This window comes from Oncorhynchus keta, unplaced genomic scaffold, assembly GCF_023373465.1.
Source record: "Oncorhynchus keta strain PuntledgeMale-10-30-2019 unplaced genomic scaffold, Oket_V2 Un_contig_2237_pilon_pilon, whole genome shotgun sequence".
In the NCBI taxonomy this organism is placed as follows: Eukaryota; Metazoa; Chordata; class Actinopteri; order Salmoniformes; family Salmonidae; genus Oncorhynchus; species Oncorhynchus keta.
Genome location: NW_026282881.1, coordinates 62,425 through 90,000, shown reverse-complemented (window position 1 = coordinate 90,000; position 27,576 = coordinate 62,425). Strand labels below are relative to the sequence as shown.

The window sequence follows — 27,576 nt, the reverse complement described above, 5'->3', positions numbered from 1 at the left end:
AGAGGGTGAGTTAATAGACATACTGTTACTGTAACATAGAGGGTGAGTTAATAGATATACTGTTACTGTACCATAGAGGGTGAGTTAATAGATATACTGTTACTGTACCATAGAGGGTGAGTTAATAGATATACTGTTACTGTACCATAGAGGGTGAGTTAATAGATATACTGTTACTGTACCATAGAGGGTGAGTTAATAGATATACTGTTACTGTAACATAGAGGGTGAGTTAATAGATATACTGTTACTGTACCATAGAGGGTGAGTTAATAGATATACTGTTACTGTACCATAGAGGGTGAGTTAATAGATATACTGTTACTGTAACATAGAGGGTGAGTTAATAGATATACTGTTACTGTACCATAGAGGGTGAGTTAATAGATATACTGTTACTTTAACATAGAGGGTGAGTTAATAGATATACTGTTACTGTCCCATAGAGGGTGAGTTAATAGATATACTGTTACTGTCCCATAGAGGGTGAGTTAATAGATATACTGCTACTGTACCATAGAGGGTGAGTTAATAGATATACTGTTACTGTACCATGGGTATACTGGGTGTGAACCGTTTGGGTATATTGGGTGTGAACCGTTTGGGTATACTGGGAGTGAACCGTTTGGGTATACTGGGAGTGAACCGTTTGGGTATACTGGAAGTGAACCGTTTGGGTATACTGGGTGTGAACCGTTTGGGTATACTGGGTGTGAACCGTTTGGGTATACTGGGTGTGAACCGTTTGGGTATACTGGGAGTGAACCGTTTGGGTATACTGGGTGTGAACCGTTTGGGTATACGGGGAGTGAACCGTTTGGGTATACTGGGTGTGAACCGTTTGGGTATACTGGGTGTGAACCGTTTGGGTATACGGGGAGTGAACCGTTTGGGTATACTGGGTGTGAACAGTTTGGGTATACTGGGTGTGAACCGTTTGGGTATACTGGGTGTGAACAGTTTGGGTATACTGGGTGTGAACCGTTTGGGTATACGGGGAGTGAACCGTTTGGGTATACTGGGTGTGAACAGTTTGGGTATACGGGGAGTGAACCGTTTGGGTATACTGGGTGTGAACAGTTTGGGTATACTGGGTGTGAACCGTTTGGGTATACTGGGTGTGAACCGTTTGGGTATACGGGGAGTGAACCGTTTGGGTATACTGGGTGTGAACAGTTTGGGTATACTGGGTGTGAACAGTTTGGGTATACTGGGTGTGAACCGTTTGGGTATACGGGGAGTGAACCGTTTGGGTATACTGGGTGTGAACAGTTTGGGTATACTGGGTGTGAACCGTTTGGGTATACTGGGTGTGAACAGTTTGGGTATACTGGGTGTGAACCGTTTGGGTATACGGGGAGTGAACCGTTTGGGTATACTGGGAGTGAACCGTTTGGGTATACGGGGAGTGAACCGTTTGGGTATACTGGGTGTGAACCGTTTGGGTATACTGGGTGTGAACAGTTTGGGTATACGGGGAGTGAACCGTTTGGGTATACTGGGTGTGAACAGTTTGGGTATACTGGGAGTGAACCGTTTGGGTATACTGGGTGTGAACCGTTTGGGTATACTGGGAGTGAACCGTTTGGGTATACGGGGAGTGAACCGTTTGGGTATACTGGGAGTGAACCGTTTGGGTATACTGGGAGTGAACCGTTTGGGTATACGGGGAGTGAACCGTTTGGGTATACTGGGAGTGAACCGTTTGGGTATACTGGGTGTGAACCGTTTGGGTATACGGGGAGTGAACCGTTTGGGTATACTGGGTGTGAACAGTTTGGGTATACTGGGAGTGAACCGTTTGGGTATACTGGGTGTGAACAGTTTGGGTATACTGGGAGTGAACCGTTTGGGTATACTGGGTGTGAACCGTTTGGGTATACTGGGAGTGAACCGTTTGGGTATACGGGGAGTGAACCGTTTGGGTATACTGGGTGTGAACCGTTTGGGTATACTGGGTGTGAACCGTTTGGGTATACTGGGTGTGAACCGTTTGGGTATACTGGGTGTGAACCGTTTGGGTATACTGGGTGTGAAACGTTTGGGTATACTGGGTGTGAACCGTTTGGGTATACGGGGAGTGAACCGTTTGGGTATACTGGGAGTGAACCGTTTGGGTATACTGGGAGTGAACCGTTTGGGTATACTGGAAGTGAACCGTTTGGGTATACTGGGTGTGAACCGTTTGGGTATACTGGGTGTGAACCGTTTGGGTATACTGGGTGTGAACCGTTTGGGTATACTGGGAGTGAACCGTTTGGGTATACGGGGAGTGAACCGTTTGGGTATACTGGGTGTGAACCGTTTGGGTATACTGGGAGTGAACCGTTTGGGTATACGGGGAGTGAACCGTTTGGGTATACTGGGTGTGAACCGTTTGGGTATACGGGAGTGAACCGTTTGGGTATACTGGGTGTGAACCGTTTGGGTATACTGGGTGTGAACCGTTTGGGTATACTGGGTGTGAACCGTTTGGGTATACGGAGAGTGAACCGTTTGGGTATACTGGGTGTGAACCGTTTGGGTATACTGGGTGTGAACAGTTTGGGTATACTGGGAGTGAACCGTTTGGGTATACTGGGTGTGAACCGTTTGGGTATACTGGGTGTGAACCGTTTGGGTATACTGGGTGTGAACCGTTTGGGTATACTGGGAGTGAACCGTTTGGGTATACTGGGTGTGAACAGTTTGGTATACTGGGTGTGAACCGTTTGGGTATACGGGGAGTGAACCGTTTGGGTATACTGGGTGTGAACCGTTTGGGTATACGGGGAGTGAACCGTTTGGGTATACTGGGTGTGAACCGTTTGGGTATACTGGGTGTGAACCGTTTGGGTATACGGGGAGTGAACCGTTTGGGTATACTGGGTGTGAACAGTTTGGGTATACTGGGAGTGAACCGTTTGGGTATACTGGGAGTGAACCGTTTGGGTATACTGGGAGTGAACCGTTTGGGTATACTGGGTGTGAACCGTTTGGGTATACTGGGTGTGAACCGTTTGGGTATACTGGGTGTGAACCGTTTGGGTATACTGGGTGTGAAACGTTTGGGTATACTGGGTGTGAACCGTTTGGGTATACGGGGAGTGAACCGTTTGGGTATACTGGGAGTGAACCGTTTGGGTATACTGGGAGTGAACCGTTTGGGTATACTGGAAGTGAACCGTTTGGGTATACTGGGTGTGAACCATTTGGGTATACTGGGTGTGAACCGTTTGGGTATACTGGGTGTGAACCGTTTGGGTATACTGGGAGTGAACCGTTTGGGTATACTGGGTGTGAACCGTTTGGGTATACTGGGTGTGAACCGTTTGGGTATACTGGGAGTGAACCGTTTGGGTATATGGGGAGTGAACCGTTTGGGTATACTGGGTGTGAACCGTTTGGGTATACGGGGAGTGAACCGTTTGGGTATACTGGGTGTGAACCGTTTGGGTATACTGGGTGTGAACCGTTTGGGTATACTGGGTGTGAACCGTTTGGGTATACGGAGAGTGAACCGTTTGGGTATACTGGGTGTGAACCGTTTGGGTATACTGGGTGTGAACAGTTTGGGTATACTGGGAGTGAACCGTTTGGGTATACTGGGTGTGAACCGTTTGGGTATACTGGGTGTGAACCGTTTGGGTATACTGGGTGTGAACCGTTTGGGTATACTGGGAGTGAACCGTTTGGGTATACTGGGTGTGAACAGTTTGGTATACTGGGTGTGAACCGTTTGGGTATACGGGAGTGAACCGTTTGGGTATACTGGGTGTGAACCGTTTGGGTATACGGGAGTGAACCGTTTGGGTATACTGGGTGTGAACCGTTTGGGTATACTGGGTGTGAACCGTTTGGGTATACGGGAGTGAACCGTTTGGGTATACTGGGTGTGAACAGTTTGGGTATACTGGGAGTGAACCGTTTGGGTATACTGGGAGTGAACCGTTTGGGTATACTGGGAGTGAACCGTTTGGGTATACGGGAGTGAACCGTTTGGGTATACTGGGTGTGAACCGTTTGGGTATACGGGAGTGAACCGTTTGGGTATACTGGGTGTGAACCGTTTGGGTATACTGGGTGTGAACCGTTTGGGTATACTGGGTGTGAACCGTTTGGGTATACGGAGAGTGAACCGTTTGGGTATACTGGGTGTGAACCGTTTGGGTATACTGGGTGTGAACAGTTTGGGTATACTGGGAGTGAACCGTTTGGGTATACTGGGTGTGAACCGTTTGGGTATACTGGGTGTGAACCGTTTGGGTATACTGGGTGTGAACCGTTTGGGTATACTGGGAGTGAACCGTTTGGGTATACTGGGTGTGAACAGTTTGGTATACTGGGTGTGAACCGTTTGGGTATACGGGAGTGAACCGTTTGGGTATACGGGGAGTGAACCGTTTGGGTATACTGGGTGTGAACAGTTTGGGTATACTGGGTGTGAACCGTTTGGGTATACTGGGTGTGAACCGTTTGGGTATACTGGGTGTGAACCGTTTGGGTATACGGGAGTGAACCGTTTGGGTATACTGGGTGTGAACCGTTTGGGTATACTGGGTGTGAACCGTTTGGGTATACTGGGTGTGAACCGTTTGGGTATACTGGGTGTGAACCGTTTGGGTATACTGGGTGTGAACCGTTTGGGTATACTGGGTGTGAACCGTTTGGGTATACGGGGAGTGAACCGTTTGGGTATACTGGGTGTGAACCGTTTGGGTATACTGGGTGTGAACCGTTTGGGTATACGGGGAGTGAACCGTTTGGGTATACTGGGTGTGAACCGTTTGGGTATACTGGGAGTGAACCGTTTGGGTATACTGGGTGTGAACCGTTTGGGTATACTGGGAGTGAACCGTTTGGGTATACGGGGAGTGAACCGTTTGGGTATACGGAGAGTGAACCGTTTGGGTATACTGGGTGTGAACCGTTTGGGTATACTGGGTGTGAACCGTTTGGGTATACGGGGAGTGAACCGTTTGGGTATACTGGGAGTGAACAGTTTGGGTATACTGGGAGTGAACAGTTTGGGTATACTGGGAGTGAACCGTTTGGGTATACTGGGAGTGAACAGTTTGGGTATACTGGGTGTGAACCGTTTGGGTATACGGGGAGTGAACCGTTTGGGTATACTGGGTGTGAACAGTTTGGGTATACTGGGTGTGAACAGTTTGAGTATACTGGGTGTGAACAGTTTGGGTATACTGGGTGTGAACAGTTTGGTATACTGGGTGTGAACAGTTTGGTATACTGGGTGTGAACAGTTTGGGTATACTGGGTGTGAACAGTTTGGTATACTGGGTGTGAACAGTTTGGGTATACTGGGTGTGAACAGTTTGGTATACTGGGTGTGAACAGTTTGGTATACTGGGTGTGAACAGTTTGGGTATACTGGGTGTGAACAGTTTGGTATACTGGGTGTGAACAGTCTGGTATACTGGGTGTGAACAGTTTGGTATACTGGGTGTGAACAGTTTGGGTATACTGGGTGTGAACAGTTTGGGTATACTGGGTGTGAACAGTTTGGGTATACTGGGTGTGAACAGTTTGGGTATACTGGGTGTGAACAGTTTGGTATACTGGGTGTGAACAGTTTGGTATACTGGGTGTGAACAGTTTGGTATACTGGGTGTGAACAGTTTGGTATACTGGGTGTGAACAGTTTGGGTATACTGGGTGTGAACAGTTTGAGTATACTGGGTGTGAACAGTTTGGTATACTGGGTGTGAACAGTTTGGTATACTGGGTGTGAACAGTTTGGTATACTGGGTGTGAACAGTTTGGTATACTGGGTGTGAACAGTTTGGGTATACTGGGTGTGAACAGTTTGGGTATACTGGGTGTGAACAGTTTGGTATACTGGGTGTGAACAGTTTGGTATACTGGGTGTGAACAGTTTGGTATACTGGGTGTGAACAGTTTGGGTATACTGGGTGTGAACAGTTTGGTATACTGGGTGTGAACAGTTTGGTATACTGGGTGTGAACAGTTTGGGTATACTGGGTGTGAACAGTTTGGGTATACTGGGTGTGAACAGTTTGGTATACTGGGTGTGAACAGTTTGGTATACTGGGTGTGAACAGTTTGGGTATACTGGGTGTGAACAGTTTGGGTATACTGGGTGTGAACAGTTTGGTATACTGGGTGTGAACAGTTTGGTATACTGGGTGTGAACAGTTTGGTATACTGGGTATGAACAGTTTGGTATACTGGGTATGAACAGTTTGGTATACTGGGTATGAACAGTTTGGTATACTGGGTGTGAACAGTTTGGGTATACTGGGTGTGAACAGTTTGGGTATACTGGGTGTGAACAGTTTGGTATACTGGGTGTGAACAGTTTGGTATACTGGGTGTGAACAGTTTGGTATACTGGGTGTGAACAGTTTGGTATACTGGGTGTGAACAGTTTGGTATACTGGGTGTGAACAGTTTGGTATACTGGGTGTGAACAGTTTGGTATACTGGGTGTGAACAGTTTGGTATACTGGGTATGAACAGTTTGGTATACTGGGTATGAACAGTTTTGTATACTGGGTGTGAACAGTTTGGGTATACTGGGTGTGAACAGTTTGGTATACTGGGTGTGAACAGTTTGGTATACTGGGTGTGAACAGTTTGGTATACTGGGTATGAACAGTTTGGTATACTGGGTATGAACAGTTTGGTATAGATACTCTTTCATATCATATAAAAACAATTGCTAGACATTCTGTTTGTTAGTCAATCATAGTAACAGTGTAATCATCGTGCGACAGCTTGATAGAGGCTCCTTTCAAACATGTTGTTTGTTTTGTCGTCATGGCCTGTGTATGTACTGTCAATGTCTGAGTCCCAAATGGCTCTAATCCCTTTATCTTCCACTTCTTTTGACCAGGGCTCATAGGGTTCTGCTCAAAAGTAGTGCACTATTTAGGGAATAGGGAGCTATTTAGGACGTATACCATCTCTTTTTACAGCAGGAAAATACAATATCCCCTGAAGCTGAAATAAAATCTGTTTTGACTTAGGCACACAAACACAACCATTTATGCACACACACACACACGCACGCACGAACACACGCACACGCGCACGCACGAACACACGCGCACGCACGCACACAAACACAACCATTTATGCACACACACACACACGCACGCACGAACACACGCACACGCGCACGCACGAACACACGCGCACGCACGCACACAAACACAACCATTTATGCACACACACTCGCACGCACGAACACACGCACACGCGCACGCACGCACACACACACATTTATGCACACACACAGATGTATGCATATACACACACACACACACACACACACACACACACACACACACACACACACACACACACACACACACACACACACACACACACACACACACACACACACACACACACACACACACACACACACACACACAGAGATATACACACACGCACACTACACTTTCTGTTGTTTTACTGCTAATAATTCCAATTCATATCAAAGTCAGGCAAGAAATGTGTTTCTTGGCTGATGAGAAATTTGCGTGAGAGAATGGAAGACACTTTTTGTATTTACACCAAATTGCTTTCCAATTTTCATTCTGTTCAGCCAAGCTGGCCACAGAAATGCAAGTTTGCACACACACACACACACACACACACATGCACACTCACAACCACACACAGACAGACGGATAGACACAGGAACGCACAAACTCTTTCGCTTTCTCACCCTCTTCCTTTCTCTCTCTTTCTCTCTCTCTCTCTTTCTTACTCACAAACACACACAACACCGCACACACACCGCATACACACAATTTCCCAAGTAGACTGGTTGAACATCTGCAGGTTGGCAGAAGACTCCTGTAAACAAAATCTGTGAGCTTGCCACCATCAGTGGGCACCATGCATCAATGTTTAAAGAAACAACACACACACACACACACACACACACACACACACACACACACACACACACACACACACACACACACACACACACACACACACACACACACACACACACACACACACACAGAGGAGTGTATGGAGGACATCTGGCCAGACATAACCAGACACTGTGCACCCACAATGACGTGTAACCTTGCAGGCTTCTGGACACTACAGGCTACACTTCCAGAAGATGGAAAGCAATGCTTTTCTATCTGGGACGATTCCAATGGTTGCGTCTGAAATTGCACCATAGTCACTACTTTTGAATAGGGCTCCAACACACCTTGACTGCACCTTGTGAGTCCACCATGACTGCACCTTGTGTGTCCACCATGACTGCACCTTGTGTGTCTACCATGACTGCACCTTGTGAGTCCACCATGACTACACCTTTTTTTTTGCTACTTCCGGGTTGGAGCGAGCGGTCGCATTCGCACTTCGGTCCGCAGGTAGTATTACTTTTCATTACTTTTCATTACATTTCATTATAGTACAACGGTTTGATTTGTCTAATCTTAGCAATTTCTTCTTAGCTAGCTACATAGCCGTCTTTGTATCAAAGATAATTGCGTAATTATCGTATTTCGTCGTCCTGACGTAGTCTACTGCCCAGCAGCTAGCCAGCTAGCTAACGTCCACCGTCTACCGAATAGCAGCACTGTAGAAACTATTACACTCAACTGAACGACTTGATTAGTGTAGTGTTAGCTAGCTACATAGTTGTCTTTGCTGTCTTCGTATCCAAGATAATTGTGTAGTTTAGAGTGTGTAGTCTTAGAGTGATTATCTTAATTTACCGAGGTTGGCTAGCCAGCTATTTGTCGTCCTTAATGTAGGAGACACTGCTAGCTAGCTAACAGCTAGCCAACGTCTACCGAATATAACTTCCCACTCAACAACCCGGTCGCATTCCGCTTCGCTCCACAGGTAGTATCACATTTTCATTTCATTTCATTACAGCACAACGGTTTGATTTGCTTGATCGTAGCTAGCTACATAGCTAGCTACATAGCCGTCTTTGTATCAAAGATAATTGTGTAGTCTAGAGCGATTTTCTAGGTTAGCTAGCCAGCTATTGTCGTTCTTTTAACGCAACGTAACGTAATCAACACTGCTAGCTAGCCAGCTAGCCCCCGAATAGCTGCACTGTAGAAACTATTACACTCAACGGAACGACTTGATTAGTGTAGTGTCAACAACGCAGCCACTGCCAGCTAGCCTACTTCAGCAGTACTGTATCATTTTAATCATTTTAGTCAATAGGATTCTTGCTACGTAAGCTTAACTTACTGAACATTCGAGACGTGTAGTCCACTTGTCATTCCAATCTCCTTGCATTAGCGTAGCCTCTTCTGTAGCCTGTCAACTATGTGTCTGTCTATCCCTGTTCTCTCCTCTCTGCACAGACCATACAAACGCTCCACACCGCGTGGCCGCGGCCACCCTAATCTGGTGGTCCCAGCGCGCACGACCCACGTGGAGTTCCAGGTCTCCGGTAGCCTCTGGAACTGCCGATCTGCGGCCAACAAGGCAGAGTTCATCTCAGCCTATGCCTCCCTCCAGTCCCTTGACTTCTTGGCACTGACGGAAACATGGATCACCACAGATAACACTGCTACTCCTACTGCTCTCTCCTCGTCCGCCCACGTGTTCTCGCACACCCCGAGAGCTTCTGGTCAGCGGGGTGGTGGCACCGGGATCCTCATCTCTCCCAAGTGGTCATTCTCTCTTTCTCCCCTTACCCATCTGTCTATCGCCTCCTTTGAATTCCATGCTGTCACAGTTACCAGCCCTTTCAAGCTTAACATCCTTATCATTTATCGCCCTCCAGGTTCCCTCGGAGAGTTCATCAATGAGCTTGATGCCTTGATAAGCTCCTCTCCTGAGGACGGCTCACCTCTCACAGTTCTGGGCGACTTTAACCTCCCCACGTCTACCTTTGACTCATTCCTCTCTGCCTCCTTCTTTCAACTCCTCTCCTCTTTTGACCTCACCCTCTCACCTTCCCCCCCTACTCACAAGGCAGGCAATACGCTCGACCTCATCTTTACTAGATGCTGTTCTTCCACTAACCTCATTGCAACTCCCCTCCAAGTCTCCGACCACTACCTTGTATCCTTTTCCCTCTCGCTCTTATCCAACACTTCCCACACTGCCCCTACTCGGATGGTATCGCGCCGTCCCAACCTTCGCTCTCTCTCCCCCGCTACTCTCTCCTCTTCCATCCTATCATCTCTTCCCTCTGCTCAAACCTTCTCCAACCTATCTCCTGATTCTGCCTCCTCAACCCTCCTCTCCTCCCTTTCTGCATCCTTTGACTCTCTATGTCCCCTATCCTCCAGGCCGGCTCGGTCCTCCCCTCCCGCTCCGTGGCTCGACGACTCATTGCGAGCTCACAAAACAGGGCTCCGGGCAGCCGAGCGGAAATGGAGGAAAACTCGCCTCCCTGCGGACCTGGCATCCTTTCACTCCCTCCTCTCTACATTTTCCTCCTCTGTCTCTGCTGCTAAAGCCACTTTCTACCACTCTAAATTCCAAGCATCTGCCTCTAACCCTAGGAAGCTCTTTGCCACCTTCTCCTCCCTCCTGAATCCTCCTCCCCCCCCCCTCCTCCCTCTCTGCAGATGACTTCGTCAACCATTTTGAAAAGAAGGTCGACGACATCCGATCCTCGTTTGCTAAGTCAAACGACACCGCTGGTTCTGCTCACACTGCCCTACCCTGTGCTCTGACCTCTTTCTCCCCTCTCTCTCCAGATGAAATCTCGCGTCTTGTGACGGCCGGCCGCCCAACAACCTGCCCGCTTGACCCTATCCCCTTCTCTCTTCTCCAGACCATTTCCGGAGACCTTCTCACCTCGCTCATCAAGTCATCCCTGACCGCTGGCTATGTCCCTTCCGTCTTCAAGAGAGCGAGAGTTGCACCCCTTCTGAAAAAACCTACACTCGATCCCTCCGATGTCAACAACTACAGACCAGTATCCCTTCTTTCTTTTCTCTCCAAAACTCTTGAACGTGCCGTCCTTGGCCAGCTCTCCCGCTATCTCTCTCAGAATGACCTTCTTGATCCAAATCAGTCAGGTTTCAAGACTAGTCATTCAACTGAGACTGCTCTTCTCTGTATCATGGAGGCGCTCCGCACTGCTAAAGCTAACTCTCTCTCCTCTGCTCTCATCCTTCTAGACCTATCGGCTGCCTTCGATACTGTGAACCATCAGATCCTCCTCTCCACCCTCTCCGAGTTGGGCATCTCCGGCGCGGCCCACGCTTGGATTGCGTCCTACCTGACAGGTCGCTCCTACCAGGTGGCGTGGCGAGAATCTGTCTCCTCACCACGCGCTCTCACCACTGGTGTCCGCCAGGGCTCTGTTCTAGGCCCTCTCCTATTCTCGCTATACACCAAGTCACTTGGCTCTGTCATAACCTCACATGGTCTCTCCTATCATTGCTATGCAGACGACACACAATTAATCTTCTCCTTTCCCCCTTCTGATGACCAGGTGGCGAATCGCATCTCTGCATGTCTGGCAGACATATCAGTGTGGATGACGGATCACCACCTCAAGCTGAACCTCGGCAAGACGGAGCTGCTCTTCCTCCCGGGGAAGGACTGCCCGTTCCATGATCTCGCCATCACGGTTGACAACTCCATTGTGTCCTCCTCCCAGAGCGCTAAGAACCTTGGCGTGATCCTGGACAACACCCTGTCGTTCTCAACTAACATCAAGGCGGTGGCCCGTTCCTGTAGGTTCATGCTCTACAACATCCGCAGAGTACGACCCTGCCTCACACAGGAAGCGGCGCAGGTCCTAATCCAGGCACTTGTCATCTCCCGTCTGGATTACTGCAACTCGCTGTTGGCTGGGCTCCCTGCCTGTGCCATTAAACCCCTACAACTCATCCAGAACGCCGCAGCCCGTCTGGTGTTCAACCTTCCCAAGTTCTCTCACGTCACCCCGCTCCTCCGCTCTCTCCACTGGCTTCCAGTTGAAGCTCGCATCCGCTACAAGACCATGGTGCTTGCCTACGAAGCTGTGAGGGGAACGGCACCTCAGTACCTCCAGGCTCTGATCAGGCCCTACACCCAAACAAGGGCACTGCGTTCATCCACCTCTGGCCTGCTCGCCTCCCTACCACTGAGGAAGTACAGTTCCCGCTCAGCCCAGTCAAAACTGTTCGCTGCTCTGGCCCCCCAATGGTGGAGTCAATCACCACCTTCCGGAGACACCTGAAACCCCACCTCTTTAAGGAATACCTAGGATAGGATAAGTAATCCTTCTCACCCCCATGTCCACCATGACTGCACCTTGTGAGTCTACCATGACTGCACCTTGTGAGTCTACCATGACTGCACCTTGTGAGTCTACCATGACTGCACCTTGTGAGTCTGCCATGACTGCAACTATGTTCTGTACAGCAATGTAAGTGAGGATACATATTCCCCACAATGTAAGTGAGGATACATATTCCCCACAATGTAAGTGAGGATACATATTCCCCACAATGTAAGTGAGGATACATATTCCCCACAATGTAAGTGAGGATACATATTCCCCACAATGTAAGTGAGGATACATATTCCCCACAATGTAAGTGAGGATACATATTCCCCACAATGTAAGTGAGGATACATATTCCCCACAATGTAAGTGAGGATACATATTCCCCACAATGTAAGTGAGGATACATATTCCCCAAGGTATAAACCAATGCTTGTATATCAGTGAATAAGCTCATGTCGTCTCCCTAGACCAGTGCTGTCCAACCCTCTACCTGGAGATCTACCATCCTGTGAGTTTTCAGTCCAACCAGTCCAACACACCTGATTATACTAATTAGCTGCTCAACAAGACCTGAACTAGCTGAATCAGATAAGTTAAATTAGGGTTGGACTGAAAACCTTCAGGACAGTAGATCTCCAGGAAGAGGGTTGGGCAGCCTTGCCCTAGACTCACCATCGTCATCCCACTCCAACTGACAGTTTGATCAAAGGAGACGGGGGAAATTGAAAAGGGCTTAATCCTGGTGGCGTTGTGTACCCACATTGACGGCTAAATTAAATATATTTTTCTTTTTCACTCCCTCTGTCTGTTCTGTCGTCTGCCACAATGTTGTTCTCTCATCTCTCTCTCTCTCTCTCTCTCTCTCTCTCTCTCTCTCTCTCTCTCTCTCTCTCTCTCTCTCTCTCTCTCTCTCTCTCTCTCTCTCTCTCTCTCTCTCTCTCTCTCTCTCTCTCTCTCTCTCACCATGTCTCTGATGCACCAATCTGAAATTGAGGCGCTAACCTTGTTAGCTCTCCCTCTCGCTCTCTCCCCATGTCTCAGTTGCACCAATCTGAATTTGAGGCACTAACCTTGTTAGCTACAAATTGTCCAATTTGATTTCATCGGTATTCTGTCCTTGAAGAGTTGGCTGGGTTATCAAATCAAATCAAATCAAATTTTATTTGTCACATACACATGGTTAGCAGATGTTAGTGCGAGTGTAGCGAAATGCTTGTGCTTCTAATTCCGACAATGCAGTAATAACCAACAAGTCATCTAGCTAACAATTCCAAAACTACTACCTTATAGACACAAGTGTAAGGGGAGCGCGTAGCCGTTAGCGCCGGCTCCATAGGATATGAGAGGGTATATATTAGCATTAGCAGAGCCTCTATATGCTAGCTGGGCTGTTGTCTAATGTCTACATGGTTGTAATATGTTGGATGGAACTGGCATCATCATTGGTTGATGTCAGTTGTCAGCCAATAACCTTGCATGTTCGGTCACCCCTAAATATGTAGCCGGTAACATCATTCGAGGCTTAGTCACTTGTTGGCTGATTAAAAAATAAAACCTCATTTATGTTCTATAAGACCTACATCTAGAGCAAAGTACAACATAGTTATACTCAGTCAGGTGAGACTTTCGTTGGATCCTTCGTTGGTACTGAGCAGATGTTGCATTAAAGGACTTTAATATTGGAAACTAAAAGGACATTTCTGCTCCTCTCCTCTTCCAACCTCTCGCATGACTGGTTGAGATGGACAGCCATGACTTGCTGAAGTTACACAAGATAGAGAGAGAGAGAGAAGAATGAAATGATGGAGAGAGAGAGAGTGCTGATAGCAGATGAGGGAGAGGCAGTTTGAAAGATTGATGGCGATAGGAGAGAGGAAAAAGAGGGATATGGCAGTCTGGCATTTTTAGACCTATCACGTCCCTGTAGGTGTAGAGACACACAACACATTGGCTCATTAGTTCAGCTAGCTAGCATATCACAAGCCTCAAAGTGCTTGGTGAAGCGCTCCGCCAATTAGCCTAGTGCCATGCTAGCCAGTGAACCTCCCGAGCTGCCTACCAATTACTGTTCAATCTGATACTGTGTGTGTGTGTGTATCCCATAGGCACAGCCAGGCTTCAGAGTAACACACAGACACACACACACACACTTTCAAAACTCCATATTAATAGGCAGGATCATTAGGACCTAGCTATGAATAGAACGATAATTCTTGGGGGAAATTGGCTGATTGAGTGATGGACAGGAGGCATGGCCAATTGGAGTCACGGGAGCATGAATGTAGCCCCGCCCCTGTTGTTAGGCTTTAAATACAAGCAAGCAAAAGGTCCTGCCCTTCAATTGAGATAATTACAGGGCAGCAGTAAGAGCCTAGCTTGTCCAGACACAGGGAGGAAAGAGCCAGAAGGGGAGGGGCACCTTGTGATCTTTTTACCCCTGGGACAGCATACCCTAAGGGGGTTGAAACACTTACCACGTCCCCCGCTGCTGTAGACACAGGGGAGTACCGGGAGGGGCGCCTTGTAGCCTTTTTACCCCTGGGACAGCACTCCCTAAGAGGGTGAAAGCACCCACCATCTTCTCCCCTCTTTTCTGCCCATCCAGGGACCATAGCGAGTCGTAACATGGTCCACCACTGCCGTCTGGGAAACCAAGTCCCCTGCCCTCACAACACAGAGGACCAGATTACTGCCATTATCTCCTGAACAACCTTGTCCTCTCTGTCGCCAACAAACATAACGTCTCAATAAAGCTCTGTGTTTCCTGAAACTCCATAGGCCCTGTGAACACAAAGCAACCACCATATGTAATAATGGTGCTGGATTGTATTCCCCTAGTACGTATTTGCTGATGGAGAACACAATACAAGACCAAGAGAGAGACTCTGAGCGGAAATCTTTTTTTAAAGTCGTTTACTATTAGAATGAAAGAAACCACTTTATGAATCCGTGTGGCTTTTTGGACGGTTTCTGGAGAGACCTGGAATTGTTTGATTGTGTGGTTGTGAGTTGGAATAGTCATTGTCTACTTACTCCCAAGTCTTATTCTGGGACTGTGGCACAGAGCAATGATGACACACTATCAAGTGAACTCCACCCCAAACCCAAAGGAATGGTTCTAGGATTCCTATTCCTATCTTGTAGCCTTGCTGGTCATGGTTCAAATAACTCAATGGTCACATAGTGAATGAAACTCATCTCCTTGTGACATGCTTCTTCTTCTTCATAGTATGCACAGTAACAGCACAGTAACAGCACAGTAACAGCACAGTAACAGCACAGTAACAGCACAGTAACAGTAGTCACTGCGCCACATGTTCAGTACACCTTCCAGTGTAGGAAGTGTAGACGATGAAACCTAATGTGTGTGTTACTATTCTGTCCACGTAAGGCAATTGTCAGCGTCTGGGAGGAAGACTCGTCAGAGAGTTCAACATACATGTTACAACGTACATGTTTTATTCTCTGTATGAATGACTAACAACCTGTCTCTGTACGGTATCCTTGTGTTGTTCAGGTAAGGCCAATGCCAACGTGGCGTGGGAGGAGGACTCGTCAGAGGGCCCACCGTCGGCCCCCGTCAGGATAGCCTTCGTCCTGGTGGTCCACGGCAGAGCCTCACGACAGTTCCAGAGACTTTTCAAGGCCATCTACCACACCTCACACTACTACTATATACATATAGACCAGGTAAGACAATAGACTACCATCTACCACACCTCACACTACTACTATATACATATAGACCAGGTAAAACTATAGACTACCATCTACCACACCTCACACTACTACTATATACATGTAGACCAGACTATAGACTACCATCTACCACCTCACACTACTACTATATACATATAGACCAGGTAAGACTATAGACTACCATCTACCACACCTCACACTACTACTATATACATATAGACCAGACTATAGACTACCATCTACCACCTCACACTACTACTATATACATATAGACCAGGTAAGACTATAGACCCACCATCTACCACCTCACACTACTACTATATACATATAGACCAGGTAAGACTATAGACCCACCATCTACCACCTCACACTACTACTATATACATATAGACCAGGTAAGACTATAGACTACTATCTACCACCTCACACTACTACTATATACATGTAGACCAGACTATAGACTACCATCTATCACCTCACACTACTACTATATACATATAGACCAGACTATAGACTACCATCTACCACCTCACACTACTACTATATACATGTAGACCAGACTATAGACTACCATCTACCACCTCACACTACTACTATATACATATAGACCAGACTATAGACTACCATCTACCACCTCACACTACTACTATATACATATAGACCAGGTAAGACTATAGACTACCATCTACCACACCTCACACTACTACTATATACATATAGACCAGACTATAGACTACCATCTACCACCTCACACTACTACTATATACATATAGACCAGGTAAGACTATAGACCCACCATCTACCACCTCACACTACTACTATATACATATAGACCAGGTAAGACTATAGACTACTATCTACCACCTCACACTACTACTATATACATGTAGACCAGACTATAGACTACCATCTATCACCTCACACTACTACTATATACATATAGACCAGACTATAGACTACCATCTACCACCTCACACTACTACTATATACATGTAGACCAGACTATAGACTACCATCTACCACCTCACACTACTACTATATACATATAGACCAGACTATAGACTACCATCTACCACCTCACACTACTACTATATACATATAGACCAGGTAAGACTATAGACTACCATCTACCACCTCACACAACTACTATATACATATAGACCAGACTATAGACTACCATCTACCACCTCCCATACTACTATATCCATATAGACCAGCCTATAGACTACCATCTACCACCTCCCATACTGCTATATCCATATAGACCAGACTATAGACTACCATCTACCACCTCCCATACTGCTATATCCATATAGACCAGACTATAGACTACCATCTACCACCTCCCATACTGCTATATCCATATAGACCAGCCTATAGACTACCATCTACCACCTCCCATACTGCTATATCCATATAGACCAGACTATAGACTACCATCTACCACCTCCCATACTGCTATATCCATATAGACCAGACTATAGACTACCATCTACCACCTCCCATACTGCTATATCCATATAGACCAGACTATAGACTACCATCTACCACCTCCCATACTGCTATATCCATATAGACCAGACTATAGACTACCATCTACCACCTCCCATACTGCTATATCCATATAGACCAGCCTATAGACTACCATCTACCACCTCCCATACTGCTATATCCATATAGACCAGACTATAGACTACCATCTACCACCTCCCATACTACTATATCCATATAGACCAGCCTATAGACTACCATCTACCACCTCACACTACTACTATATACATATAGACCAGCCTATAGACTACCATCTACCACCTCCCATACTACTATATCCATATAGACCAGCCTATAGACTACCATCTACCACCTCACACTACTACTATATCCATATAGACCAGCCTATAGACTACCATCTACCACCTCCCATACTACTATATCCATATAGACCAGACTATAGACTACCATCTACCACCTCCCATACTGCTATATCCATATAGACCAGCCTATAGACTACCATCTACCACCTCCCATACTACTATATCCATATACACCAGACTATAGACTACCATCTACCACCTCCCATACTACTATATCCATATAGACCAGCCTATAGACTACCATCTACCACCTCCCATACTACTATATCCATATAGACCAGACTATAGACTACCATCTACCACCTCCCATACTACTATATCCATATAGACCAGACTATAGACTACCATCTACCACCTCCCATACTGCTATATCCATATAGACCAGACTATAGATTACCATCTACCACCTCCCATACTACTATATCCATATAGACCAGCCTATAGACTACCATCTACCACCTCCCATACTACTATATCCATATAGACCAGACTATAGACTACCATCTACCACCTCCCATACTACTATATCCATATAGACCAGACTATAGACTACCATCTACCACCTCCCATACTACTATATCCATATAGACCAGACTATAGACTACCATCTACCACCTCCAATACTACTATATCCATATAGACCAGACTATAGACTACCATCTACCACCTCCCATAGTGCTATATCCATATAGACCAGCCTATAGACTACCATCTACCACCTCCCATACTACTATATCCATATAGACCAGACTATAGACTACCATCTACCACCTCCCATACTACTATATCCATATAGACCAGACTATAGACTACCATCTACCACCTCCCATACTGCTATATCCATATAGACCAGCCTATAGACTACCATCTACCACCTCCCATACTACTATATCCATATAGACCAGCCTATAGACTACCATCTACCACCTCCCATACTACTATATCCATATAGACCAGCCTATAGACTACCATCTACCACCTCCCATACTACTATATCCATATAGACCAGCCTATAGACTACCATCTACCACCTCCCATACTACTATATCCATATAGACCAGACTATAGACTACCATCTACCACCTCCCATACTGCTATATCCATATAGACCAGACTATAGACTACCATCTACCACCTCCCATACTACTATATCCATATAGGCCAGACTATAGACGACCATCTACCACGTCCCATACTACTATATCCATATGGTAGAACATGTATGTGGTCCTTCTATAGTCTACAGGCTGGAGATAAAATGGATGTGGTCCTTCTATAGTCTACAGACTGGAGATAAAATATATGTGGTCCTTCTATAGTCTACAGACTGGAGATAAAATATATGTGGCCTTCTATAGCCTACAGGCTGGAAATAAAATGTATGTGGTCCTTCTATAGCCTACAGGCTGGAGATAAAATGTATGTGGCCTTCTATAGTCTACAGACTGGAGATAAAATGTTTGTGGTCCTTCTATAGCCTACAGGCTGGAGATAAAATATATGTGGCCTTCTATAGTCTACAGGCTGGAGATAAAATATATGTGGCCTTCTATAGTCTACAGGCTGGAGATAAAATGTATGTGGTCCTTCTATAGCCTACAGGCTGGAGATAAAATATATGTGGCCTTCTATAGTCTACAGGCTGGAGATAAAATGTATGTGGTCCTTCTATAGCCTACAGGCTGGAGATAAAATATATGTGGCCTTCTATAGTCTACAGGCTGGAGATAAAATATATGTGGCCTTCTATAGTCTACAGGCTGGAGATAAAATGTATGTGGTCCTTCTATAGCCTACAGGCTGGAGATAAAATATATGTGGCCTTCTATAGTCTACAGGCTGGAGATAAAATGTATGTGGTCCTTCTATAGCCTACAGGCTGGAGATAAAATGTATGTGGCCTTCTATAGTCTACAGGCTGGAGATAAAATGTATGTGGCCTTCTATAGTCTACAGGCTGGAGATAAAATGTATGTGGTCCTTCTATAGCCTATAGGCTGGAGATAAAATATATGTGGCCTTCTATAGTCTACAGGCTGGAGATAAAATATATGTGGTCCTTCTATAGCCTACAGGCTGGAGATAAAATATATGTGGCCTTCTATAGTCTACAGGCTGGAGATAAAATGTATGTGGTCCTTCTATAGCCTATAGGCTGGAGATAAAATATATGTGGCCTTCTATAGTCTACAGGCTGGAGATAAAATGTATGTGGTCCTTCTATAGTCTACAGGCTGGAGATAAAATGTATGTGGCCTTCTATAGTCTACAGGCTGGAGATAAAATGTATGTGGTCCTTCTATAGCCTATAGGCTGGAGATAAAATATATGTGGCCTTCTATAGTCTACAGGCTGGAGATAAAATATATGTGGTCCTTCTATAGCCTACAGGCTGGAGATAAAATGTATGTGGCCTTCTATAGCCTACAGGCTGGAGATAAAATGTATGTGGTCCTTCTATAGTCTACAGGCTGGAGATAAAATGTATGTGGTCCTTCTATAGCCTACAGGCTGGAGATAAAATGTATGTGGTCCTTCTATAGCCTACAGGCTGGAGATAAAATGTATGTGGTCCTTCTATAGTCTACAGGCTGGAGATAAAATGTATGTGGCCTTCTATAGTCTACAGGCTGGAGATAAAATGTATGTGGTCCTTCTATAGTCTACAGGCTGGAGATAAAATGTATGTGGCCTTCTATAGTCTACAGGCTGGAGATAAAATGTATGTGGTCCTTCTATAGTCTACAGGCTGGAGATAAAATGTATGTGGTCCTTCTATAGCCTACAGGCTGGAGATAAAATGTATGTGGCCTTCTATAGTCTACAGGCTGGAGATAAAATGTATGTGGCCTTCTATAGCCTACAGGCTGGAGATAAAATATATGTGGCCTTCTATAGCCTATAGGCTGGAGATAAAATGTATGTGGCCTTCTATAGTCTACAGGCTGGAGATAAAATGTATGTGGCCTTCTATAGTCTACAGGCTGGAGATAAAATGTATGTGGTCCTTCTATAGCCTATAGGCTGGAGATAAAATATATGTGGCCTTCTATAGTCTACAGGCTGGAGATAAAATATATGTGGTCCTTCTATAGCCTACAGGCTGGAGATAAAATATATGTGGCCTTCTATAGTCTACAGGCTGGAGATAAAATGTATGTGGTCCTTCTATAGCCTACAGGCTGGAGATAAAATGTATGTGGTCCTTCTATAGTCTAAGGCTGGAGATAAAATGTATGTGGTCCTTCTATAGTCTACAGGCTGGAGATAAAATGTATGTGGTCCTTCTATAGCCTACAGGCTGGAGATAAAATGTATGTGGCCTTCTATAGCCTACAGGCTGGAGATAAAATGTATGTGGCCTTCTATAGTCTACAGGCTGGAGATAAAATGTATGTGGTCCTTCTATAGCCTACAGGCTGGAGATAAAATGTATGTGGCCTTCTATAGCCTACAGGCTGGAGATAAAATATATGTGGCCTTCTATAGCCTACAGGCTGGAGATAAAATGTATGTGGTCCTTCTATAGCCTACAGGCTGGAGATAAAATGTATGTGGTCCTTCTATAGCCTATAGGCTGGAGATAAAATGTATGTGGTCCTTCTATAGCCTACAGGCTGGAGATAAAATGTATGTGGTCCTTCTATAGCCTACAGGCTGGAGATAAAATGTATGTGGTCCTTCTATAGTCTACAGGCTGGAGATAAAATATATGTGGTCCTTCTATAGTCTACAGGCTGGAGATAAAATATATGTGGTCCTTCTAAAGTCTACAGGCTGGAGATAAAATGTATGTGGTCCTTCTATAGTCTACAGGCTGGAGATAAAATATATGTGGTCCTTCTAAAGTCTACAGGCTGGAGATAAAATGTATGTGGTCCTTCTATAGTCTACAGGCTGGAGATAAAATGTATGTGGTCCTTCTATAGTCTACAGGCTGGAGATAAAATATATGGCAATGTCATGAAACTGACACTTTTTAACCTCATGTAGGTTTCTCCGATCAAATAGCCTAACCTAAATGCGGCTCAATGACACAAAAAAAGGAGTTGTCATGTTAACAAACGACATATCCTAAGAACTGGACAGGTCAAAGTAAGATGGGCAATATGGAATCACAACTGTTGTCCAGGAGTTTCACCACATTGTCACGGTCAGCGGTTTGTACATTTGTATCCGTCCATTTTTGACAAGCCGATCACATTGAAAAAGAAATACTTCTGCATTTCCCGCTGTGTAAACAAGTCGGTTGGTGACAACTCCTGATGAAGTTGGGAAGCTACTAGCTGAAATTCAGAGCATAAATAGCCAAATTGATTCGTCACAAGATTCAGGACTAATAAAGCCAATGCGACAGCCTGTTTTACTAACTGTGGGTCTACCACATGGATGGGCATTCATCAAATTCCATTGCTGGCCGACATGGTAGGCTACACCCCAGTAAGCATGAGCCCTTGTCCTTTGGACCTGTCCGGATGTTGCTGGCCGACATGGTAGGCTACACCCCAGTAAGCATGAGCCCTTGTCTTTTGGACCTGTCCGGATGTCATTTTCTGGTGTTCAACAAATGTTATTTTACCTTTATGTAACTAGACAAGTCAGTTAAGAACAGATTCTTGTTTTCAATGATGGCCTAGGAACAGTGGGTTAACTGCCTCGCTCAGGGGCAGAACGACAGATTTTTACCTTGTCGGCTTAGGGATTTGATCTTGCAACCTTCTGGTTACTCGTCCAACGCTCTAACCACTAGGCTACCTAGGCTAACTGCCAGCCCATTATGGTAGGCTTACCACATAGATGGGCATTCATAAAATTCTATTTCAGGCAACACTGTAGGCTACACCTCGGTAATCATAGACTGAAGCAGACCCCTTTTGGACATATTTTTGGGGTGCAGTTCCGGACCAGCCTTGACTTCCACAGACTTTGGTTTTTGGTCCTGTCCGGATCACCAATCATAGACGTCTATTTTTTGGTCTTGCCTATTGTGGCAGAACGTCAAGGACCAGCCCTGTGCTAGACAGTATCTCTCAAGGAAAAGGGTTGGAGAGCCCTGGATACCATTATCCTATCCTACGTAGGATATTGTCTAAAACCAGGGGTGTCCAACTCATTCCATGGAGGGCCTAGTGTCTGCTGATTTTTGGGTTTTCCTTTCAATTAAGACCTACACAACCAGGTGAGGGGAGTTCCTTACTAACCAGTGACCTTAATTCATCAATCAAGTCCACGGGTGTCCACCTGGACAAGAGGAATACCTATGAGAATGCTGTTCATCGACTACAGCTCGGCATTCAACACCATAGTACCCTCCAAGCTTGTCATCAAGCTCGAGACCCTGGGTCTCGACCCCGCTCTGTGCAACTGGTTACTGGACTTCCTGACGGGCAGCCCCCAGGTGGTGAGGGTAGGCAACAACATCTCCTCCCCGCTGATCCTCAACACGGGGGCCCCACAAGGGTGCGTTCTGAGCCCTCTCCTGTACTCCCTGTTCACCCACGACTGCGTGGCCACGCACGCCTCCAACTCAATCATCAAGTTTGCGGACGACACAACAGTGGTAGGCTTGATTACCAACAACGACGAGACGGCCTACAGGGAGGAGGTGAGGGCCCTCGGAGTGTGGTGTCAGGAAAATAACCTCACACTCAACGTCAACAAAACTAAGGAGATGATTGTGGACTTTAGGAAACAGCAGAGGGAACACCCCCCTATCCACATTGATGGAACAGTAGTGGAGAGGGTAGCAAGTTTTAAGTTCCTCGGCATACACATCACAGACAAACTGAATTGGTCCACTCACACTGACAGCGTCGTGAAGAAGGCGCAGCAGCGCCTCTTCAACCTCAGGAGGCTGAAGAAATTCGGCTTGTCACCAAAAGCACTCACAAACTTCTACAGATGCACAATCGAGAGCATCCTGGCGGGCTGTATCACCGCCTGGTACGGCAACTGCTCCGCCCTCAACCGTAAGGCTCTCCAGAGGGTAGTGAGGTCTGCACAACGCATCACCGGGCGCAAACTACCTGCCCTCCAGGACACCTACACCACCCGATGTTACAGGAAGGCCATAAAGATCATCAAGGACATCAACCACCCGAACCACTGCCTGTTCACCCCGCTATCATCCAGAAGGCGAGGTCAGTACAGGTGCATCAAAGCTGGGACCGAGAGACTGAAAAACAGCTTCTATCTCAAGGCCATCAGACTGTTAAACAGCCACCACTAACATTGAGTGGCTGCTGCCAACACACTGTCATTGACACTGACCCAACTCCAGCCACTTTAATAATGGGAATTGATGGGAAATGATGTAAATATATCACTAGCCACTTTAAACAATGCTACCTTATATAATGTTACTTACCCTCCATTATTCATCTCATATGCATACGTATATACTGTACTCTACATCATCGACTGCATCCTTATGTAATACATGTATCACTAGCCACTTTAACTATGCCACTTTGTTTACTTTGTCTACATACTCATCTCATATGTATATACTGTACTCGATACCATCTACTGTATGCTGCTCTGTACCATCACTCATTCATATATCCTTATGTACATATTCTTTATCCCCTTACACTGTGTATAAGACAGTAGTTTTGGAATTGTTAGTTAGATTACTTGTTGGTTATCACTGCATTGTCGGAACTAGAAGCACAAGCATTTCGCTACACTCGCATTAACATCTGCTAACCATGTGTATGTGACAAATAAAATTTGATTTGATTTGATTTGGGTGTAGAAAAAAAACTGCAGACATTTGGCCCTCCGTGGAATGAGTTTTGAAACATTTTAAACTCTTCTTCTCTCCCCCTCCAGCGCTCCAACTACCTTCATAGACAGGTGCAGGCCCTGGCCTCCCAGTACCCCAACGTGAGGGTGACACCCTGGAGGATGGCTACCATCTGGGGCGGTGCCAGCCTGCTCACCATGTACCTCCGCAGCATGGCAGACCTGATCACCATGACCGACTGGAGCTGGGACTTCTTCATCAACCTCAGTGCTGCAGACTACCCCATCAGGTGACTGGGGTGGAGGTGGCAGGGGGGTAGGGGGTGAGGGTTAGGATGGTGAGGGGTAGAGGCTAGCAGCATGGCAGACCTGATCACCATAACCGACTGGAGCTGGGACTTCTTCATCAACCTCAGTGCTGCAGACTACCCCATCAGGTGACTGGGGTGGAGGTGGCAGGGGGGTAGGGGGTGAGGGTTAGGATGGTGGGGGGTAGAGGCTAGCAGCATGGCAGACCTGATCACCATGACCGACTGGAGCTGGGACTTCTTCATCAACCTCAGTGCTGCAGACTACCCCATCAGGTGACTGGGGTGGAGGTGGCAGGGGGGTAGGGGGTGAGGGTTAGGATGGTGGGGGGTAGAGGCTAGCAGCATGGCAGACCTGATCACCATGACCGACTGGAGCTGGGACTTCTTCATTAACTTCAGCGCTGCAGACTACCCCATCAGGTGACTGGGGTGGAGGTGGCAGGGGGGTAGGGGGTGAGGGTTAGGATGGTGGGGGGTAGAGGCTAGCAGCATGGCAGACCTGATCACCATAACCGACTGGAGCTGGGACTTCTTCATTAACTTCAGCGCTGCAGACTACCCCATCAGGTGACTGGGGTGGAGGTGGCAGGGGTGTAGGGGGTGAGGGTTAGGATGGTGGGGGGTAGAGGCTAGCAGCATGGCAGACCTGATCACCATAACCGACTGGAGCTGGGACTTCTTCATTAACCTCAGCGCTGCAGACTACCCCATCAGGTGACTGGGGTGGAGGTGGCAGGGGGGTAGGGGGTGAGGGTTAGGATGGTGGGGTGTAGAGGCTAGCAGCATGGCAGACCTGATCACCATAACCGACAGGAGCTGGGACTTCTTCATTAACTTCAGTGCTGCAGACTACCCCATCAGGTGACTGGGGTGGAGGTGACAGGGGGGTAGGGGGTGAGGGTTAGGATGGTGGGGGGTAGAGGCTAGCAGCATGGCAGACCTGATCACCATAACCGACTGGAGCTGGGACTTCTTCATCAACCTCAGTGCTGCAGACTACCCCATCAGGTGACTGGGGTGGAGGTGACAGGGGGGTAGGGGGTGAGGGTTAGGATGGTGGGGGGTAGAGGCTAGCAGCATGGCAGCCCTGATCACCATAACCGACTGGAGCTGGGACTTCTTCATCAACCTCAGTGCTGCAGACTACCCCATCAGGTGACTGGGGTGGAGGTGACAGGGGGGTAGGGGGTGAGGGTTAGGATGATGGGGGGTAGAGGCTAGCAGCATGGCAGCCCTGATCACCATAACCGACTAGAGCTGGGACTTCTTCATTAACCTCAGCGCTGCAGACTACCCCATCAGGTGACTTGGGTGGAGGAGCAAGATTTTCCAGATAGTTGACCTGCTGGTCATTCGGAAAGTATTCAAGACCCCTTGACTTCCACATTTTGTTACGTTACAGCCTTATTCTAAAATGGGTTAAATAAAAAAAATGTCCTCATCAGCCTAGACACAATACCCCATAATGACGAAGTAAAAACAGGTGTAGACATTTTTGTTAATTTATCACAAATAAAAAACAGAAATTCCTTATTTACATAAGTATTCAGACCTTTTGTTATGAGACTAAATATTTAGCTCAGGTGCATCCTGTTTCCATTGATCATCCTTGACATGTTTCTACAACTTCATTGGACATGATTTAGAAAGACACACACCTGTCTATATAAGGTCCCACAGTCAATAGTGCATGTCAGAGCAAAAACCAAGACATGATGACAAAGGAATAGATGAACAGAGCAAAGTACAGAGAGATCCTTGATGAAAACCTGCTCCAGAGCGCTCAGGACCTCAGACTGGGGCCGAAGGTTCACCTTCCAACAGGACAACAACCCTAAGCACACAGCCAAGACAATGCAGGAGTTGCTTCGGGACAAGTCTCTGAATGTCCTTGAGTGGCCCAGCCAGAGCCCAGACTTGAACCCAATTGAACATCTCTGGAGAGACCTGAAAATAGCTGTGCAGCGACGCTCCCCATCCAACCGGACAGAGAGGATCTGCAGAGAAAAATGGGAAAAACTCCCCAAATACAGGTGTGCCAAGCTTGTAGTGTCATACCCAAGACGACATGTAGTTGTAACCGCTGCCAAATGTGCTACAACAAAGTACTGAGTAAAGGGTCTGAATACTGAATGTTGATTTTTTATTATGGGGCATTGTGTGTAGATTGATGAGGGGGGGAATGTCATCCTTTTTAGAATAAGGCTGTAACGTAACAAAATGTGGAAAAAGTCAAGGGGTCTGAATACTTTACGAATGCTCTGTCTATGTTTAAGTACGGAAGGAACAGCAGCTGTGTTGACAGCAAATTGGTTTTAATGGAACGTCTTGGTGTTGCAGGATGTTTTGGGCCACTTCTCCTTCGAAGCAGTCAAGCTGGTTCGGGTTGAGTGGCCAGGAGAAATACTACTTCACGTTCTCACGTCCCTGTGTGACCTGACATGAAAGGACTCTGACGTTACAGAACTGAACGCTTTGAACACCAGTTTGGTCGTGTTATGGATACAGTACCAAAAGCCATCTGAATAACTACCAGACAGTAGACACACAGCTATATAAACCCATAGGCCCTCAGGGAATCCATACTGTCACATTCACTGTACAACCACTGCAGACTTACAACAAAGACCCGAGCTAAACAACTTAAATAGATCAATCACAGTCGATCTCCGGTTCTTCTTAAGGTGATTACACATTTGTTCCCCCCGAACTCCAATCCCTCTCCTGGCTTACTTACTCAGTTGAA

The 27,576-nt window shown here is 46.5% G+C and overlaps 1 pseudogene; it reads left to right on the top strand.

Moving 5' to 3' along the window:
* LOC127921401 (xylosyltransferase 1-like) overlaps positions 1 to 27,576 on the top strand; it is a 151,276-nt pseudogene that overhangs the window by 82,470 nt on the left and 41,230 nt on the right.